The 21,540-nt window shown below is 39.9% G+C and overlaps 1 protein-coding gene across 2 annotated transcripts in view; it reads right to left on the reverse strand.

The window, feature by feature from the left end:
• Positions 1 to 21,540, reverse strand: part of kcnd2 (potassium voltage-gated channel, Shal-related subfamily, member 2) — a 68,321-nt gene that overhangs the window by 15,314 nt on the left and 31,467 nt on the right. The window lies entirely within an intron of this gene.

Below are 21,540 nucleotides of genomic sequence, written 5' to 3' on the forward strand. Positions count from 1 at the left end.
ATCTTGGCATGATGACAGCTTACACTTTGACATGAAAGTGGGCAGGGGAGCCTGAAATGTCAGAGGTTTAAATATAACACCCATTACAATCCTAACCAGGATCTATGTATTTACACCAAATCTAAAGCAGGGGCGGACCTGACAGATTGCCCACCCAGTGAGATTCATGAAAAATAAAAAATTCCATTTTGTGAAAATATGTTCTGTGAATTATGAGCTTTGTTCTAGATTTATCAGACAAATTCCAATGTAAAATCTGGAGAATAAAAGAGTGGAATGGAAAGTGGAACCTTTAGCACTGAAGTTGTTTAGTCCGCAGTGGATGCACTTCCTGGTTCCTGCTGTTTCTTCCTCTGAGACTGTCTTTACAGGTCAGTACTTGGTTAAAGTCACCATAAATGAAAGCCTTAAGCGTAGGTAATGTAGTGATAATTTGTGTAGCTTTTGGACCATTTTTGTAGAGGTTTAATAAATCGCAACAGTAAAACAGAGCGGCGCTGATAATACCGCAAGATTTTGCTGCGCTGAATGTTTATTTTAGAGAAAATCTCTATATTAAGTGAATGTACCTTCTATATATATTGCTCCAGTTAATTCCTAAGACTTCCTACCTTAGTAGAGAGTTAAAAGCTCAATATGCACTTTTTGTTCATTTAATGACAGAATATAATGTTGAAGCTATAATGAGAGAATGATGATTTATTATTTAATACTTTTGTTTTGCTGAGTAAACTAAGCTAATGAATGTATGTATATGCATGTTTTGATTATATTTGAGCAGGATTTTTAGACAAAATGTTAATTGTAAAGGTGTTTGAATACAAGTTCAATTGTAAATGTGTTTTAAAGGAAATAAGAGATGCAACGTGGAGAAGGATATGAGCGTTCGTGTGTTTCTTCCTCTGAGACTCCGCCTTTATTTTACAGATTCAATGTTTTTGTAATTGTGGTCGCCACGCCCGGTAACAAAAACAAACTTCATCTTTAAAGTGATTGACCGATGTCTGTCGTGAAACTTAAGTTCACCAGCGATCATAATGTGGGTTAATGGAACAGCTAGATACAGTTGTTGGACAATGGCTAAACGGGCTAAACAGTTACCTTTGAGTAACTTTTTCAAAAAACTCCTCAGACTGTGAAATTTAACAGAACAGAGGTCCAGTTGTGGAGTAGCGGTCTCTACTGTATATCCGCTCATAGGTATAATATTCGTACCATAGGCTAATTTTACAGTGGCCCGGCAGATTTTATTATAGCCTATCATAAATCATTAACATACATCTCATATCAGCTTTAAAAATAATCAGGCCCATCCTGATTTTTCCACACCCACAAATTAGCTACGTTCTGGCACTGCCACTGATCTAAAGCCTCTGATTCAAAGGATTATTTTTGTGGCTTTGGCTCAGAACTGGAACGCAAACACAAGAAGCACTGAGTAAATGAGAATAATCAGATAAGATGTGAAAAAAAGATTATAAACACCTGTCCATTAGAGAGTCTTAAAGGGACAATCAACCCAAATGACAGCTCAGCTATTATATGTAAACTTTTCTAGTAGGAATGACAGGTGATTTAGAAGCTCCATATGAAATAAAAGCACTTTAAACACACGTTTGTGGAGGTTGACATGTTTGTGATGTAGCATTTACTAAAAGATGTGTTTTCTAACAACTAGGCTTTGTAACTCTAGTAGGCTTTACATCAGATTTTTAACAAGAGTGAATTTGCTGTAGCCAGTGAAGCACTGAGTTTTGCAAGGGTGACAAATGGATTTGGTGATATGTCAAGAAATCAAAGAAAATCAAAGCAGTGATTTTCAACCATTGTGCAGCAGCACATCGTTGTGCAGCAAGAGATCATGAGCAGGGCATGAGGCACAGTCCAAAGTCAGTATTATTGGTTCAAAAATGCATTTATCAACTTTTTCTTTTGTCACGGCAAATTTGCGGTTGACCTCATTTGGAGACATGATTTATTGCTCTGGTTGAGTGATGGAGTCCAGGCGAGGCATTGATAATTTTATAAAAAAGGTTTATTATAAAACTAAGTAAAAAGAGTACAAAGATGGACAAAATTAGTGACCGCCCGGGCGGACGTCCGATGATCGAGTGGCACACAGTTCTAACTCATCACGTATATTCCCCCTCAGTCCCCCTCCCTCCTCCCCCCAGGAGATAAAGAGGACAGGGTGGAGGTGATAGAAGAGGGAGAAAAGAGATAGTTTCTTCTTTGGGTCAAAACAACCAGTTCTCTGGTATCTCCTGATTGTCGTGAGTGTTGGAGGTGTGTGCGTATATGGTGTTTGTGTGTATGAATGGATGTGTATTGGGTGTGTATGTGTGACTATGTGAGTGTGTGTAGGCATGTGACTGTGTGATGCCTCCGTGTCTGAGGGTTAAGATGTGTTTTGGGAAGCTGACCTCGAGAAGAGAGCAGAAAACATGAGACAGCAGAAATGAAAAGTCTCAACTTAAAGCCTTAAAAAGAATAAGGTCTATGAGTAAATATGTTAATAAACATAACTAACAATTTTTGCCCCGACACCTTTAAGGCGTGATTTTTTTCCAACTTTTTAAAAGGGCTTAAAAAAAACAACAAGATGAACGTAAATTTATTTGTATCCATTAAATCCACTCTCTCTCCGGATAAATGAAACAATATTCAAGAAAATGTCGGGATAAGCACTACAAAAAACTAAATTGTTTTTCTAAAAATCAAAAAAAAAATCAGATGTGACCTAACATTGACACTAAACAGGAATCAACGGCCTGACGTCATATCCAGCCAAACGTCTGCTCCACATGGACTGTATTTTGAGATATAAAATTGCTCAAAAAGTACGTTAAAGGTGTTATTTTCATATTTTTTTTTAAAAAATGTGCACATATTTTGTTTATTAGTAATACATTAAACATAATTGATGTTCAACATTTCCATTACAGGTTGTTTTTCTTACATGGCGCTAATTGTCATTTATTGACACTGAATTCTCCAATGCACCTGACTGGAGCAGGCATAAATATTCTGATTTTACTCACACAAGTCATTTGTACAAAACGTGCTTGTCCATAAACAGCCCTTAGATCATTAGATAATGAGTGGTTCACACACAATTTATGTATATCCTGTCTATACTAGGCTCACCCCACATGCTGCAGAGGACTAGTAACTCACCAGATTGCAGGTGGGTGAGATGAATGATCGAGACTCTTAATGCGCAAATGACCTGAGAAGACCATTACCTCAGAAGAGCAAGATGAATGCAGGTAGGAAGGGACATCAGCATTGCTCAGTGGGTGTGACAGCAGTGTGTCTCTCAAGTGAGGAAGGGTAATGTGAATGTATCGCTACACGGGAGGTTGACTATTTCATAAATGAAGTTGTCTAATGCCCACAGTCATCTGCTTGAGTCATTAGCTTCAGGTTCCTATCACGTCAGGCCCAGCAGGCTTTGGCTTTACACTGAGCTTGGGCAGAAGGATGTAAAAGTGGACATTTTAATATCACGCTTGATGAGACTTCATGTACAACAGTTTGCTTTCGACTTGAATAATCTCTCGCAGATGTCATTAGTTTTACACTTCATTACAGGACAAGCCGTTTTACTGTGTAATCGCAGACAGCATGTGTCGTTTATGTGTCCTGAATGTGGAGCAGAAAGCCTTTTGAGAAATAGACATAAAAATGCAGGCCAGACATTCCCATCTAAACGCTACTGGTTAAACGAGTTTTAATTCCAATGGGAGGAGGGACAGGACGCAACAACATCAGGGATACTTGGTATTGCAGTCTTTTTAAAAAGCGACGACTTCTGAAAGCAAAGTAAAGCAGTGAGCAGAGAAAAAGGGAACATTCTCCAGAGAGGAGCACTAAAAGTGATGGATTGTTCATAAGGGGAAAGCAGAGATACACAAAGCTCTGCCCACTCCATGACGGGAGAGGCAGGAATTAACAGCAGCGACAGATTAAAGTAATGCTCTTGTTTTCTTCGACTACCTGCGAGCAATGTTTGCTAGCAGAAGCTGATGTGTGAGAGATGTGAAGATGGATGGCCAGATCCTTATCCCCACTGCAAGGGAGGAAGAGGAATGTCGAAATGACTGAGTATCAATTCCCTAGTTCCACCCACCTGAAACCACACTGTGCTCATGCTTACACCGGTCCTAAAAAACAATGCATTCAAGAAAATTGTTTTACAGTAACATGACAGCATTGCGGATAAATCCCAGAGAGGGATTCACAAAGTGTAGCTAGGTCCCAGAACCGTGGCGATGAACGTTCTTGCCTGGCTTTGATAATAGACCGATCAAACATTCATGAGTTCCTTGTATCGACCTACGTGGCAGAGTTTGCACAGCTGACCTTAAAAGCTTTGAAGGATTCCATCAGGGCTGCTTGCAAACAGATTTTTGAACAAGACCTTAACCGTCGTAGGACAGTAAGTCCTGACAAGCACAAACATAGACACGCATGGATACACACAAGCACACACACCCACGGAGGCTAGATCTTGGACTCGCTAGTGTAGAAAGGCCTTTAATTTCACATCTAGTTAAACCAACCCCCCTTGCTAAAAAAGCAATCATGATGCTTGATTGTCTTCCAGAACCCTGTGTCTGAAATCCAACTGCCATCTGGTTAGTGGGAAGTGAGAGAGCAGGGGGAGAAAAAAAGGAAAGGATATCAGAATGAGAAAAAAAAGAAAAAAGAATGAGTCGTGGGGACGCATCATTTGTTCATCCCTCCTCTCAGATAAAGGCCAAGCTCTTCTTTCTAAGAACAACTGTACTTTGCAGAGTCTGATCCTTCCAGGTGACCATCTTGTCTGTCCCAGGCTGACAGAGTTTGGACAGCATCACTGAGGCAGTGACGTCAAAACTCCTCATTAGCAAGCAGCAGCTCACGTTTCCATTATAAGCTCCATGATCTAAAATAAGTCTTGCCCTCCCACCAACTCACATTCTAGATGATGTCTTTGCCAACAGCTTAGCAATGCTGACAATTAGTATCCAAGAAGGATTGTGGAAGATCTTTCAGCAGAGGGAGCTTTGTCGATGGAATTAAAATCCCTTCATCCACTCGTACCTCAGTTACAGTACTTCCAACTTCCATTTCTTGGGTTTTACCATGAAACCGGCTTACCTTTCTCAGAAGCCACGGTGGAAAAGTGCTTATATAAAAAGCAATATGAATGGGAAACATTAAAAGGTCTTCTAGAATCTAATAGTGCTGAATGCTGATAAATGATCAAGGTCAAAAGGAAGGAAAAATATTCTGATGAAGACACTAAAGCTGCTGAACTGTGAAGTGACAGCTTAATAAACCCTTTACGGTCGAAATATGGAATCTCCTCTTTATAAAATTACTTTGATCAACTCCAATCACAGATTTCTATCAAAAGCAATGAAATGAATCTAATTTAATAATTACAAGAAACATGTTTTTGATTCATCAGCTGATTGTAATGAAGACGAATGAGGACCACAGAGCCGCCACATGAACAATCTCTGTGTGTTGTCTAATGAGAATAATCATTAAACACAGGGATGTGCAGAGACCTCTGGAGCGGTAAGTACAGAAAAACTAAAGTTCAGAAGACAAATGTGGAATAAAAGAATAAGTTAAAATGTTGATTTTGCTGCAGGAAACAATATTTGTTAGGAAGAAAAAACATCTTCAGTTTTCCTTTTCATGAAAACGTATTGGAGTTAAAATTGCAGTCTTATCAGGACCTACACATTAAACTCCACTTGTTTGGAGGCCAGTGAGAGCTCGGCTTAAGGCCTGCTGCAAAGCAACCTCAACTCAAGGGGTCGTCCAACGTCTGTTTAAGAAGTGGTTCGACTAAACTGCAAGTTGCTTCAACAGAGGATGATTACCTCGCATGGCAATCTTCTCACCACTTGTGAGTGTTTGTGTGTGTGTGGCTGAGGATGTGGTTTGTAATGTAGAGCACTTTCAAACTTGAGAAAAGTCAAGTAAGAGTGTTTGATGCAAACATTTTTAATGTGATTTTGAATAAGGCTGAACGATTAATTGCATTTGCGATATTATCGCTATATCATAAAATTTTCTAGTCGCAAAGGCTGCAATTTTTTATTGTCCTGTCTCGTACTGTCCTGTCAAGTTCAGAGTGTTTAAGAAGTGCAGTCCACGTTTACATGTGTCATAAAACGTGAACTTAATTAGATATGTTGAGGAGGTAAAGCCACAGATTTGTTTGCTTTATTGTTGTAATCTGTTCTTTAAAACTTTAAAGTTTAAATAAATCTGAAATTGTTTATTATGAAACAGATTGATTTATTGCTTGCGTTCATTGAAAAATACATGACAAGAGGCCCGTGAAAAAAATAAACGCATATTAAATCGCTATCGCAATATTGAAGGGAAAAAAAAACAAAAAAAAACACACAATTAGATTATGAGGTTGTGAGCCCTAGTTTTGAATCAGATGGATATAAGAGTCTATAAAGAAAGACTTTAATTTTCTTTTAAACCATAACAGCATGGTAGATGTTTTTTGTTCAAAACTGTCCTGATGCCTAAAAGCCCACAGTAAGTCTGTTCTAACCCTCTGAGTAGCTTCAGCGTAATTTTTGACATATTTAAGGGCATGTGTATTTCCTTACTCTAAAACCCTCTTATCCTACAGGCACATTTTCCGGTGTTTTTTTTAAATTTTTACCCAAACCTAAGGCCAAATGAACTATGGAAATCTAACCTTAACCCAATACCATTTTTAGTGGCTGGTGAGCACTCATGGTCTGTCTGGTCAGTGTGGTTGTGCGTGCGTGCGTGAGTGCTACTCCTGTGAGTGGAGGGTGTTTGTCTGGGGAACGTTTGTAGAACTTTAGGTTGGTAGTTATTTGTTGTGAGGTGTGTTTTAAACTTTTTTCTTTTGGTTCACCAATTCATATTGGGTTTGATGGAGTATTTGTTTTGTTATAATAAATCAACACAATCTTGTTTCTGTTTCCTTGTCTTTTATACTGATAACAAGTACTAGTGTTTAGCACTTAGGTTCACCTGATATTTTCTTTTACTGTTTCAAAAAGGGGGCGCACGGTGGCTTAGTGGTTAGCACGTCCGCCTCACAGCAAGAAGGTCCTGGGTTCAAGCCCTGGGGTCCTTTCTGTGTGGAGTTTGCATGTTCTCCCCGTGCTGCGTGGGTTTCCGGGTACTCCGGCTTCCGCCCACAATCCAAAAACATGGTTGATTGGAGTCTCTAAATTGCCCATAGGAGTGAATGAGAGAGTGAATGGTTGTCTGTGTCTCTGTTGCCCTGTGATGTCCAGGGTGTACCCCCGCCAAGCGCCCTATGAGAGCCGGAGATTGGCACCGGCAGACCCCCGCGACCCTGTCAAAACGGGAATAAGCGGGTATGAAAATGGATGGATGTTTCAAAAAGTTTACGTGCAACTTAAAAAATGAATAAATGTCTTAGTTTGATACTAACTGGATTTTTGTAATGTGGGTACACAGGTTAGCTCTGCTGGAATTAGACTATTAGAATCTGTAGCTTGATTTACACACCCAGACAATGTGGTTGACAATCGAGCTAATAGGTACGTTAGCTCAACAGGAATCAGACACGGCATGCACTATTTTTCTCTCCTTCCACCATCACTCAGAAGAAGAGTGAGATTGATGACGGACAAAAAGCAGAAGACCTTTGGACGGACAAGGAAAGCAGTTTCACGCTGCTGCAGTTAAAGGTGCTGATCATCCTAAAATACATGGAAGAGATAAAACACTGGAAAAAATGTTTTAATCCGATGTTACCTTCTTCAGATCAACTGGAGTTTGATTGATACTTACCGACTGCAGTACATAGTTCGATAGCATGTGTAATAGGGCTGGGTGAAATTGACCAAAACAAATTATCCCAATAATTTCTGGTATTTATCACGATAATGATAAAAATCACGATACATAAAAACTATAAATAAAAAAAAATAATAAAAAAATTCAGAACTTAATGTAAACAGGTTCTTTACAAACACAAATAAATGTTAATAAATCAACACTAGACACATTTAAAAAGGCTACAAAAGCTGCTGACTCAAAGAGTTCATGAGCTGATATTTTATGGAATATATTTGTGCATGTGGGTCACTCTATTAGTGTTATTGTATGTAATTCATTTATTTCCTCATTTGAATTAAAATTATTTTCTGAAAAAAAAAGCACATGAAGCAAAAATAACTCCATTAGTGTTTTTACTGTTGCTAAATCTTGTTTCATTCATCTTATGAGTTACATAAAGTTATGATTGATAAATATTTCTCTGATTTCCTATAATTAAACCATATCAAGCTGATGATTTAATCATTCAGTATACTTAGGTGTAATAATCACAATAGTTACATTAGTCTAATGGGACCAACTTTCTCTGTGAACACGTGAAAATATTGCGTTTCAGAAATTGGGACGAATGCATAGTGACATTAATATTATGCTAACATTTATTTCACACAACGTGTGACATGTTAGCTTTTATCCTTCCATACAAGTGTTAAAACTGACCGTAAACAGATCAGTAGCTCTCTGTGGCTTTATGACAGTAAGACGTGTTATTTTTACTTGGTCTGTTCCTCATATGGAGTGGTTAGCGTTAGCTCTTAGCCCAGTCTGTGTGTCGGTGTGTTAGCTTAGCATAGTTAGCTTTAGTTGAGTTTCCAGTTCATAATCGTTGCAACAGGTTCATATCTGTCCCCGTGTTTGTGGAACTTTGGGTGGATCTGACGGAGGAAATTGAATCGGTTCCCTTTGTTGGATGGTTGTCTGGTTTTAACCAAGTAGCGGTCCATGATGTATCGTAGCACGGCAGCTTCTGGTAGCTGAGACGAGCACCTCACACACACACAGACAGACGGCGGTGTGTGAAGGGGGCGGTGGCAGTGCACGTCAGAGTTTTCGTAAACAATGTTCCTCTCCAGAGAATAATAAGTTGACAACAAACGGGCAGTTTTTACCCGTGGAACATGTTTTTTTGGGGGGGGGGGCATTCTTGGCTAAATTGAGGGACAAATGGCCCGTGGCCCTCGCTAATTTCCGACATGGGAATTTATCGTTTACACCGTAGGATGACAAATTCTTACCGGTGAGAATGTTTTTGACGATAAATCATAAACGATGAAATATCGCACATTCCTAGTGTGTAGGTTTTTTTTTTTTAAAAAATAACTTTAGAATGTTCTCCTTATCCTTCATTGTTGCCTTCTCAAATAATGCAATGGCTCCTTTTCACAGCGCAGTGGCTTCCCCAGCACAGACAGACCCTTCAAAACCTGTGAGGCCAAAACTTTCGTGAATTCCTGATAATGTCTGCCACTGGCAATCCCTAAGATACCGGTGACTGAGACATGTTAAAACTGTGCAGGGACAGCTGGATACTGTCAAGGTTGGAAATTATGAGATAACCTGAAAACGATGACATCTGCTGTAGGCACAACACAATAACTTAAAGCTCCTCTTAAGAATCAAAAAAAGGTGTCCGAGTGGACATTTAAACCTTTTCCCAGGACCTGATCCTGACATTTCAAGACACTGAAAAATGCTTCATTTTTTTTCCCCGAGTCATGACAGGGAGCAAATGGAGCAAAGCTGCACAAAAATATGGTTCTCTACCTTCTCACACGAGGCTGAAAAAGCGCAATATTCATCCTTGCTGACAGTTAAATAATAGATGAACCCCCCCCCAAAATTGCAATTTTCACTCTGAACTCCATCATGCTATACACTGTGAATTCAAAATTTGAGGAAAATGGATTACACTGTCTGCATGACATAAAGGCACGCTAACGTGAATGACAAGAGGATATGAATTCTCTGGGGACCTTAAAATATATGAACTGCTACGAGATTGGGGTAATGGGGGAGATTCTATTGTAATGCTACTACAGGGCCTTTACTCCAACTTAAGGTGGGCATAAACTCAGCTCCAGCTCAAATTGTGCGAAAAATCGGATCAAAATAAGCCAAAAATCGCACAGTGCATGTCCATAAAGGATGACTTCAGTCACCAGGGCCACCATTTTTTGTTGTCACAGATTATGTCACAACACCTGTCTACTGTCTACGATTTGGGGCATAATGGCGGCCACTGTCTCTCACAGACAAGCCGGTTTTTCCTTCTCCTGGTAGCCCTACAACGACTTTTAAAGACAATACCCCAGCTAAACCTTTAGTATTATATAACATCTTTTGATGGAGCTTGTAATTAAAATTCACTGCAGGTACCTTTTAGGTAGTGGGGAAGGTAATTAGCTTATGAAAAACACCTGAGTGGAAACATGAGGTAAGAGAGGTACATCAGGGGGACAGAAAGACAAGATAGGGAGTGAAAACACCATTACTGACAAAGACGGAGCTGAGAACTAGGAATTAAGAGAACACACAATTACCATAAACTGACTGTCTTTTTAAAACAGGACTGACAGGAATAAAAGTAAAAACCCAAGTGAAAAAGGAGCCCTACCAGGAACTTGAGCCAGGAATTTAAAGGTAATACCACTGTGCCTCTCTTCCACTAAACCCCAAGATGACGAATAAACACAAAATTCACCTCAAATGATACTAAATATAAACAAAAAAAAAAACACAAAAAACTCCAAATGGCTGAAAGCAAATGTATCTTATTTGTGTGTATATGTCAGCCAAGGAGGTAATATTTTCAACAGCGTTTAATTTGTCTGTTAGCAGGCTTATTGTTATTAAAGTGCTTAACAGATTTTGACAACATTTCAACCAAAGACGGACCGGACGCCATGAAAGATTCCAATAAATCTTGGAAGGGATAGAGCTGGGCAAAAAATCGATTCAATCGAATTTGTAGATAAAAATTATTTTTATTTTGCAAATTAGAGTTAAAAAATAAAATAAATAAATAATAATAATAATAATAATAATAATAAAAGAAAATATTATTTTTTTCCCACCACAGATTTTTTGGACTTTTTTGCATTCCGATGTGAGCCAATTTTGTATTCGCTCTATGCTGAGGAGCTAAGGGAAAAGTTTATTATTTTTTTAATTGTAATGTCATATGTTCTTAATCAGAAAATTGAAGCTGTGAAGTTGTTGTTGCACTTTTGCTTAAACCTGGGTTAAAGTTTGAAATTGTTAAATGACAGAGCCTCATATACTTTTTTATTTTGGGATTGTTCTATGCATTTTAACTATTGAGGACAATCACAGCAATAAAGTTGCACTTTTGACAATATATCTGATGTCTGCAGTCATTTTTAAGTGCATCAAAAAAACTCTCGAATCGAAACTCGATTTTTTTTTTTTAAATTGGAGATTATTTTTTTAGCCCTAGATCCAGATCAATCGACTGATTTTGGATTAGTTTGAAAAATCAAAAAGTCTCTCATCAGTGACAATATTTCAAAAAATCATATCGTAAATATTGATTCGTAAATGACTGATCTTTATGAAATTTGACCCAGTTATGTCAGGTTGGTTCCTCACGTACCCCCAGGTTAGATCCAAACTGCACATTTCATCGCAATTGTTTCTCCATACATTTGGACCTATTGTTATTAATGGGGTTAGAAATATCTTCTGATCCTTGAAAGTGTGTATGATCATGTACCATGATCAGGATCACTGAACTGCAAAATATCTGACAAAGGTGATATTTGGTAGAGGTTTGCACTGTTGTGCTCATGTTAAAGTCTTAATTTTGAGAGGATTTCCTTAGAGTTTTATTGTTCTATGGGGAAGTATTCTAACGAGTGCATATCAAATGACGATGCCGTTTAATAACCGTGCCTTGTTCGGGTCAGCATGCTGTTCCAAAGCCTGTCTGCACATCTTCAATAGCAGAGCGTGACCTCCAGTGTGATCCCTGAACAGAAAACACCATCTCCGATGTATCCTGCATGTCTCACGCCGTGTCGGCTGCAATACATCCAAAATATTATCTTTCTTGAGTTTGGACACCAAGGACTGATGGGATTAAAAGCGTGTGGGATGATAGGACTCTGCTCCGATGCTATCCATGAGATACACATCATTATAGAGTGGGGAATCCCACAGGCGCTGGGATTAGCCCGCTAGATTTTCACTGGTGGTGATAAGGGAGAGAAGAAGCCTGGCAGAAATACACAACATAGTGAGGAGATGGAAAAAATGAGATAGTAGAGCCAGAGGATGAAACATTTGCAGGACGAAAAACAGTGCTGGAGTGTGAGCAGCAGACTAATGGCTGTGGAGAAGGACACCTTTGTGTAGGTTTGTGCATGATGGCATTGACTGGAAGCTGAACTGCTGTAGAAAAATAAAAACAAAGCTTGAAGCAGAAGCACAACATTGTTGCTCATGCTTTTCACAGTGCAGCTGAAATCCAGTTTTTGTGAAAACCAATGAGGAGAACAAAAGGTTGGTGAGTTGAGACCTTGGCCACAGAGTTGGTGTCTACCTGACAATAGGTAGTAAAACATGGAGGTACAGCTTTGTCAATGTAGCTTTCATCTCACAACTGATCATTCATAATTGGAGGAACTACACAGACCAAACAAAGGCTGGTAAAGTTCCTCTCTTTCACCCATGAAGACACAAATAAACCATATAGAATAATCTCACACGCATAGCTCCAGCAAAGGCACCTCAGCTCTCCCGCTCACATATCAAACATGAATTCCCTCAGCCCTCCAAATCCCAGCTTAACCCTCACCCTGCAATACCAGGAGGCAAGTTATCACTGCAGCTTTGACATTACCATGCACGGAGTCTCTCATTTGGGAGATCTTCTTAAGAGTCGGGATGATAAAAAGCTTTCCTCTCTAACGCTCTTCCATTCCTGACTTTGAATCACCCTTCTTGTGCCTGGACCTGCCTATGAGCTGGAGATGAAATGCCTCATTCCTTCTTTCTTTCTTCCCTTTTCTTAAATATCATCATGCAGCACTGGCGTAGGTTAGGTCCGCTTGACATTTTTCCTTTCTTCTGCTCCTTTCCAGCCCCTCTGTCTACATCTGCTGACACTTGAGAAACAATTGCTGTCCTATGCGAAAAAAACAGCCCCATTCCACTGCTATTTTATGCCAAGTCACCTTTACTATATCTCTTTTTCACAATGATTACAACCAGTTCCTCGTAGCAATTTGTTTTAATTGCGACATAAAGATTTTTTCTGTATTAAAAGCAGTTTTACAGGGGTTGAGCATCTGCGAGTTAACCCACAAACAGGCAGTTGCTGTGAGTTTGGAGGAAGCTGGTGAAAATTCTGGGATGAGGAGAGAGATGATGAAGGAAAGGTAAACACTGTTTGGAGTGTAAACTCTCATCCAATGTTTATATTCTCCTCATTCCTCTTTACATTACTTGCTAAAGCCAGGAGGCTAAAAACATATTCCCACAGTGTCTGTATTATACTTTCATAATGCAATTACTCTGCTTGGTGGCTGAATGGGAAGGGCAAAGGGAACATGAAAGACAGGATGGAAGCATGAACAGGCACGAGAGCTATGGATTAAAGGAGGACGTGATAATAAAATGAAATCATCAGACACTCAAGCGATTATGCTAATGAACTCATTTGGTATTCATCATAGGTTAATCGGCATGCAGGCAAGAGAGCAGTGGCATTTTCCCGAACAAGGAAAAGCTTTGATCGAGTAGCAGCAACTTGCCCCACCTCTGGAATGTAAAGGCCTGAGGCAGAGCGGGAGACCAACGCCACATTTTAAAGAGGATCTGTTTGGGAGATTTAGTCATAGCTTTAGTGATCACATTTTTAATAGTTGTAGTTTTCATGTAATTTGTAATTCTGTTTGTGGAAAAAGCTAAAAAAAAATGTAATTCACACTTCTTAGCTTCACACACTAATCCTCTTAGTGACCCCAATCAGGAATAACAACACTGCTGACCTCTTTAAACCAAAGGTCAGAGGATAAAGGTGACCTCTATGACCTTGGATGTCTGGTCAGGTGACAAAGAGAAGAAAAAAACCCCACCATAGGTCTCATGGAGCTGGACTGGGGGCCCCCCATCACACTGACAGCAGATTAGTGCTCTGCGGCGCTGGAGCAGACGGTGCTAGATTAACTTTGATGTGCGATTCCACACAGAGCAGCCGCTGGATATCAGCTGCATCCACCAAATGGCCCCTAACTCTGAGTTTACAGTGTGTGCCTTTATTACCCAGTGTATAACAATCTGCTATTTTATTGATGTACGACAATGGCTTCATATTCTGAAATTAATTTACCCTGTTATGCATTGCTGAATAATGTAATTTATTATACATCCATCTTTTACAATCCATCCATCTGTTGTCTCATCAACTTTACATACAACTTAATCTCACACAATGAGCTTCCTTAAACCGGTTGCACAATTTCCATTATGTAATAGAGATTTTAGCACGTTTGTACCAAGACTATGTCAATGTGGAGTTAATACCATAATTGTGGCATAAATATTTTAAACTTGTGAGATAACGACTGGATGTGTAGTTTTCAAAGGAGCATATAGACTACGTTCAGACAGCAGGTGTTCATGCTTTTTTTTGTGTGCTCGTTCATATTACACATTAAATGTGACTTTTATCAGTTTAAAGTATGAACTGAATGCGATCCTGAAGGAACACACATGCAAAAATGGGGTAATAATATGCGCAAAGGCACGCAATGTGTTTACGGAAGTAAATATGGAGGCGTCTCGTCTCAGCGTGTGTGACAATGATAAAGTTTCTGTATAACCAAAGGCAACACCATAACAGTCAACTCATTTTAAGAAGAAGATTGAAGAAGAAGAGAGCCGGGTTTCCACTCCATACTTGGCCATGGCTGTTTTTTTTTGTGACGTTTATTGCATTTCAATGATGTAAAGGTTGAATAAATGCGACCTGGTTGTTCCGACGACTGTCGCATTGGAAAATATCAAGTACAAAACTGGATTTAGGACCACATTAGAACGTGACTTCGGTTGGATTGGGGAAAATCGGATTGTGCTGTTTAAACGGTCTTTAAAGGTGCAGTCTGCAACTCTTGTAAAAGTGACATTTTGTCATATTTGCTAAAGCTGTCACTATGTAAGGACAGCTTTACATCAGACTCCTGCAGCCTTTGGCAGATTGCCAGAATACATCGCGACCGAGCAAAAAGAACCAATCAGAGCCAGGATTGTGTTTGATTGGCTGTCTGACAGCTGCTGCTCACAGTCCCCGCCCCTTTCCCAAAGCTCTTTTTTTACAGTGTATGGTCTAGAGGAGTAGAAGATGGAATTGGTGACTTTTCTGCTTGAAAGGTAATTACTGCTGCTTGATTTACATTATGTTTAATTTGTAATTGTTACACTAGAACTCTGTGGTGCATGTTGTTTTCATGCGTACACAGCAGCCTCCGTGTGAGCTGCTGTAAGTGACACTGTGTTGTTGCTGCTGCTGCTGAGGTGTGTGCGCATAGAGAGAGAGAAGCTCTGCAGTAATATGCTTTTAACAGAAGCATGTTATATTACTGTGATGTTGCTGTCAGACTAACGTTAGCTTTTTAGCTTCTCTGAGGGAGGGACTTTGGAATGTTTGGAGGCAGGGCAAGAGAGCAGAAGGAAGGGAGGGGGAGAGAGGGATCTGAGAGTTGCGGACTGCACCTTTAAGAGATCCAATGGCTTCGTATATGGGTAAAAAATTTGGGTTTGGGCTGCGTTTGCCTGCAGTCTGAATGGAGCCATGTTCATCCGTCAGGAGAAGTTCAATAATGACGCATTCAAGTTAAGTTCTGGAAGTTGTACTAGTAATAGCCTTCTTTTAAAATCTCTCAAAACCATAAGTTATGCCACATGTCTTCAAGGAAAGTATTCTTCCTTACGTAACCACAATGTTTTTTCGGGCTCATTCACACTTGAGCATTTTAACTGCTTTAGGGATCGTTTCCCTGGAAAGTCTGCCTTGTTTGGCCAGTGTGAAAACCCAACCAAAGTCTAGAGCGCATCAGGGAATCAATTTCTACTTTGGATGAAAACAGCGATCTCGGAACAATTGCGATCAAATTCACAGCTCTGAGGTAGAGGTGAATAACGGACAACAGCACTGCAATGCAACGTAAAGTAAAAGAAAATATGTGAAAACATCAAAAATGGCTCATATGCAAATGTGAAGCAGTGCGGAGGTGCAGGGGTGTGTGGATGTTTGAAGAAACTGAGCGGAACAACCAGGGTTTACCATGTTTAGTGGGACTAAAAACAAGCAACTCTTTAACTTACAGGGTTAACTCAAAGTTTGCTGTAAACGCAAACCCAATCAAATCAAGGTGATAAGATGAAAAATCAGCTGTTCTTCACCCATCCGAGCGAGTCTATGGCTATCCTACGTGATAGCTTTAGTTTTACATATTTGTTAATTCATACTTTGCAGCTTAGCCAGCTGAAATATTATACTAACTCTGTTATTAGGTGGTTGCTAATGGGGTTTTTAGAATTAGGCCCATGTGGAAACAAATAGAGCAATTTATGGCCCCTGGATTGCAACAAGTTTAACACTCCTATGCTATAATAATATAGACTGCACCAATGAGTTTATTATTAAAAAAGGTAGTAAATGTAAATGTTGATCAGTGAAACTAAAACTTTTAATCAAAATAGTAAACCTAAATGACTTTTTCAAGCTTTTAATGATGATGATCGATGATTATTTTCAAAGCAGAAACCTAAAGCCCACACAGGAACAGTTTTTTATTCTTCATTATTACCACAGTTATACTGTTGGTGGTAAACTACGTGTGTAGCAACAGTCTGTGGTGCATTCTTTTTGCAATGCAATAAAGCAGTGATTCTCAAAATAGTTTGGCTGAAGTATCCCCTTTCTCCTATTTCTAGCAACTAAACAGCATAATAATGGAATGAATGAGTGTTAACACACATTTTAAATAAGATTTTGTTAAAAAGTGGGTGTCTCGAGCCAATATTGATATTGGCTACCCTCTGTAGCGCCATCGCACACGTACCCCCATTTGAGAAACACTGTATTAAAGTATGTGTAACCAAAAAAAAAATTAAGAAAGCAAAAAAATCATTGTATCATATCAGCAAAATGTGGATTTAGCTTATCACTGGTACACACAGACAATCTGCATCATCAGTGCACCAAATTACCAAACATTCATTCACATTCATGAATAAAAAAATCTCTGTTTTGTTTAAAAAAGTCTCCTCAAATCCACAGTGAATGACTTGAAACAAACATGGAGGTACAAATTGCAGCACTGCAGGTTCAAAGGCACACTTAAAAACCTCGCTGTGATACTGAGAGGAATGGCTGAGGTTGAAATGAGACAGAAAGAGTGTTGAAGCGTAAAAATGTACTGAGCTCTCTCTCACAGAAGGTGGACAAGAGCCAGCCCAGCGACAGCAGTGAGTCCCAGATAACAGCCAGTACCAAAAACCAATGAGAACTGGTATAAGGGAAGCGCTCCGACAGCTGCTGTATGGCCCTGAAGGCAGAGCTCATGCTCCTCCTCCACCATCATCCCCACCTGCAACACACCAGTTCCTGAGCACCAGCACATCATTACTTCTCCCATTTCTCACTCTGAGACATTTCCTGTCAAATTAAAAAGGACACAAAAAATAATAACCAAAGGCAGCAGCCAAAATAACAACAACGAAACAACTAAAAGGTCATTTTGCCATTGAAAATTGCCCGTGCGTTCACACAATCTATCAGTCATCAGCGGGCTTATTGCTATGTCTGCTTTCACAGCAGGGTGACTGAAGCCTGAATTAAAGTGACCCGGGGCCACTGTGTACTTAATGACACAACTCCCATTATTTATAACTTCTACAGCTTTGTTGCTGCAGAGGACAGGAGCTCCTGATGGATAATGATGTTAAAACTCTGAGGACAAGCCCACCACCAGCACCACAACACCCCAGATAGCACCTTCGTTAGCAAGCATTATACCTGTCTCGACTGAATGAAGGTTATTCATTGTAATTACACTTTAAGTCCCACCCCCAACACCCCCAACCCCCACTGTCGCAGGGGGTTGCTAAATTTGAGCACTTTTTTTTTTCATTTCTAGGTTACTCCTTCTTTTAGCCCTGGCTGATGGCAATGCAATTGCTTTGTGGTTTGTGTGTCCTTGAAGAATCCGACAAAAGCGAGAGATATTTATACATACTATAGAAGCAAAGTGAGCAAAATGTATCATACTCAGCACCTTCCTCTTTGGCTGTGTAGTGTTAACAAATCAAACCACACACATCCTACTACAACCGCACGCCCCTTTTCTTTTTTTTGTTAGCTTTTGCTTCTTTCCTCTTCTAATGTTTTCCGCTTCAAAACATGTGAATGTAGGTTTTGTACCTGTGCTCTAAGATTAGCTGGCTGTCCTCAGGGAAAGAGAGAGAGAGAGAGAGGAAGACTTGAAACATTTACCGTCGCACTTTTTTAATTGCTCCTCTCCATCTGTTAGGGTTCACAGATTCTCTTGTGGGGGCGCTACCACTAAACCACCCTATCAAACACACAAATACGTCAGGGATGATATTTTTGGAGCTTTGCCATGTTAAACACTGAAAGAGCAGTCTAGTGAAGGCGCTTCTGTGAGCGCACGTTTGTGTGCACCTGTGTGATGTATAATCAGAAATCCAGCAGCGTACAGCCTGGAGATAAGTAGATACACAGCACACGCTGAACTCTGGCTGCTTGGGAAATTGATCTATCCACCCTCAGCGCAGATCTGGCAGCAGTGGGAGACATATTTTAATGAGAATTATTCCACACGATGACAATGTTGATGGGTGCCCGAAATGCAGAGTCACTATTATCGACTTGTATGTCACTGGCACTTCTAATGAATGTGTCATCACTGCAAAGAGTGAAAGACGTGGAAAAAAGAAGTTGGAAAAAGCACGCAACTTTTGAGGGATTCTTTTTCAACTCTCCCTTGGAGTTGTTAATGATATAGGAAATTGTGTACCTCCCTCTTGTCACTCTTTACATCCCATTGACTGGGAGTTGAGCACTGAGGAGAGAGCAGTGGGACGTTCGACAGTGTATTTGTGGTGATGATTACAGCCCATTAACTTTGATGGATGCAGTTTCATAGGAAAGACGATGGGAGTCAGAACAATGACAGGGCAGCTTGTTTTCTGTTGCCGACACGTACACAGAAGACCATGAGAAGTGCACGAGGTCCGTGAAGTACATGCAAAATTAATTTTAAGAGAACGCCTCACCTTTGGATGTGATTAATTGTCATGTTAGGAAGGTAAATGTTGGATCACTCTCTGTGGAGGCTCCGCATAATTCCCTCATGACCTCCAGAGGACGTCTGTTACTGCCACGTGTGCATCCGACAGATACATCATGATCCTAAATGCTGTGTGTGTGCGTGTGTAAACCTGAGTTTGTTTGCACAGGTAAATGAGTCCAAGCAAGCATCAATCCCTAATGACGGTGTCAGGCTTTATTAATGTTTACCATCTGGGCAGCCTTCTTAGCTCCCTTTTCACTTCATGGCTTTAGTCAAAACAGGACACACTGTATTTGTGTGTGTGTGATCATGAAAAATGATGTCCGTGTATGGCACAGACAAACTCTTAAGCTCCTCTACGGGGATTAGAGACAATTGACTAAAGGGGAAAAAAATACAAATAATCATCATCTGTTCATGGTTTAGCAGTAAAACCTTTTTAAAAAAGGAAGTGATAAGCCCCACTTGGAAATGCCATCCATAAGCAGTGGAGATACGCTAGTGTTAGACACCTGCAATGAGAGGTGCCAAAGGATGTTGAAAAAGCGCTGAGCTGGAACTACAGAATCTATAGTCGCTTATCTGAACTCTTCCAAAATAGCATTTATGTGAATTTAATTAAATTCAACAGTAAAGTTCATTAACAGAGCTGGATTAGGATGAATTAATTCCTTTTCTGTCCTCTCTTTATTCTCTTCCGAGTCACGGGGGTCTGCTATATATGCTATATATATATATATATATAACACATTCACTCCTCCAATCAAACATAATTCTGAATTCACTACTTTCATTGACTGGGATAGATTTTTGGCAATTATTAAAACTCTGATACATCTGCAAAATAAAAGGGTGCAAATGTAAAAACACTGGAAACTGTTAAACTGTGTTCGAAGCAAAAGATGCAATTCCAAATTAGCAGGTTTCTCTTGAAAATGAAACAATAAATACATTTGTATTTCCGTTGAGGGACAGTTTTTCAAGTTTAACCAAAAAAAAACAAAAGAAAAAAGCTTTCTTCTACTAAGAGGGAAATTTAAACAAGATGCCTTGATTATGGGCGGAGATCCTAGAGCAGTTAAGACACACCCAGTCCATACTAAAAAATCTCCAATGAACAATCTATGCTATGCTAACTAGCTACTCATTACTCACTATACCTCAATTCACTCTTCTCTCACTCCAACCGACTCACCACAGATTGTAGAGCCCACAGGTGATTGTTTTTATAAAAGGGGAGGGGCTAACAGTGCTTGTTTGTGATGCAAGAGAGAAGCCCCTGAATGCAGCCTGCAGTTCGGGGCGGCGCTCAACTTTTGGGGCGGTGCTCAACGTTCTATATATATATATATATATATATATATATATATATATATATATATATATGCCTATAGAATTATTTAACATGTAAAAATATTTATATGGCACAATTTATTTATCTTGAGGTTGATTATTTTTAACTGTATAAGAATCAAACAGCACAAAAGCATGCCGCATTGAGCTCCGCCCCAAACTGCGGACTGCAGTCAGGGGTACTTTGGTACTTCATTCAAGATGGTCCCAAAACATCACATGATCTTGTTCTCAGCCAATAGCAAAAATCTATCGTAATAGCCAAGTTTCAACCCATAGAGGGCAGTCACTCTGACATTTTACAACTAAATATGTCAAATTGAAATACTTTGACTAAAATGTTGAGTTGCACCAGGATCTATCACCCCAACTAAACCCCTAAACCTGTGGTTTGGGGGTTTAGTTACTATTCAAATAAAAGATCATTTACTCACCTGGTTAAATAAAGGCTAAAGGTCTTATATTTTATGGTCTCTACATCTATAAACTGGTCCTCTCTGAGCCTGCCAACTCCTAGAACGAGGAAAGCAAGCGATTCCTGCATGGTTTCGGGGCGACCGTGGGTCAGGTGGTAGTGGGTCGTCCTCTGATCGAGAGGTTGGGGGTTCGATACCAGTACCTGACTATGTGTCGAAGTGTCCTTGGGCAAGACACTGAACCCTAAGTTGCTCCCAGTGGTCGACTAGCGCCTTGCATGGCAGTCCTGTCCCATTGGTGTGTGAATGTGAGAGTGAATGGGTGAATGAGCTGATGTGTAAAGCGCTTTGAGACTGCTTCAGTGTGGGGATAAAGCGCTATATAAATCAAGTCCATTTACCATTTACCATTTCAGAAGCCCACCCACTGGTAAACGGTGCTCCTCCAGGCTGTTCAGATTCAGCTCCTGTCGTTACGTAACTAAAGGTGTCATTTTCATAGGCCAACCTCCTCTGAGCGGTGATAGGAGACATCTGAGAGGGGGGACGTTCATCCCCGAGGT

The sequence above is a fragment of the Gouania willdenowi genome, chromosome 6 (assembly GCF_900634775.1).
Source record: "Gouania willdenowi chromosome 6, fGouWil2.1, whole genome shotgun sequence".
Lineage (NCBI taxonomy): Eukaryota > Metazoa > Chordata > Actinopteri > Blenniiformes > Gobiesocidae > Gouania > Gouania willdenowi.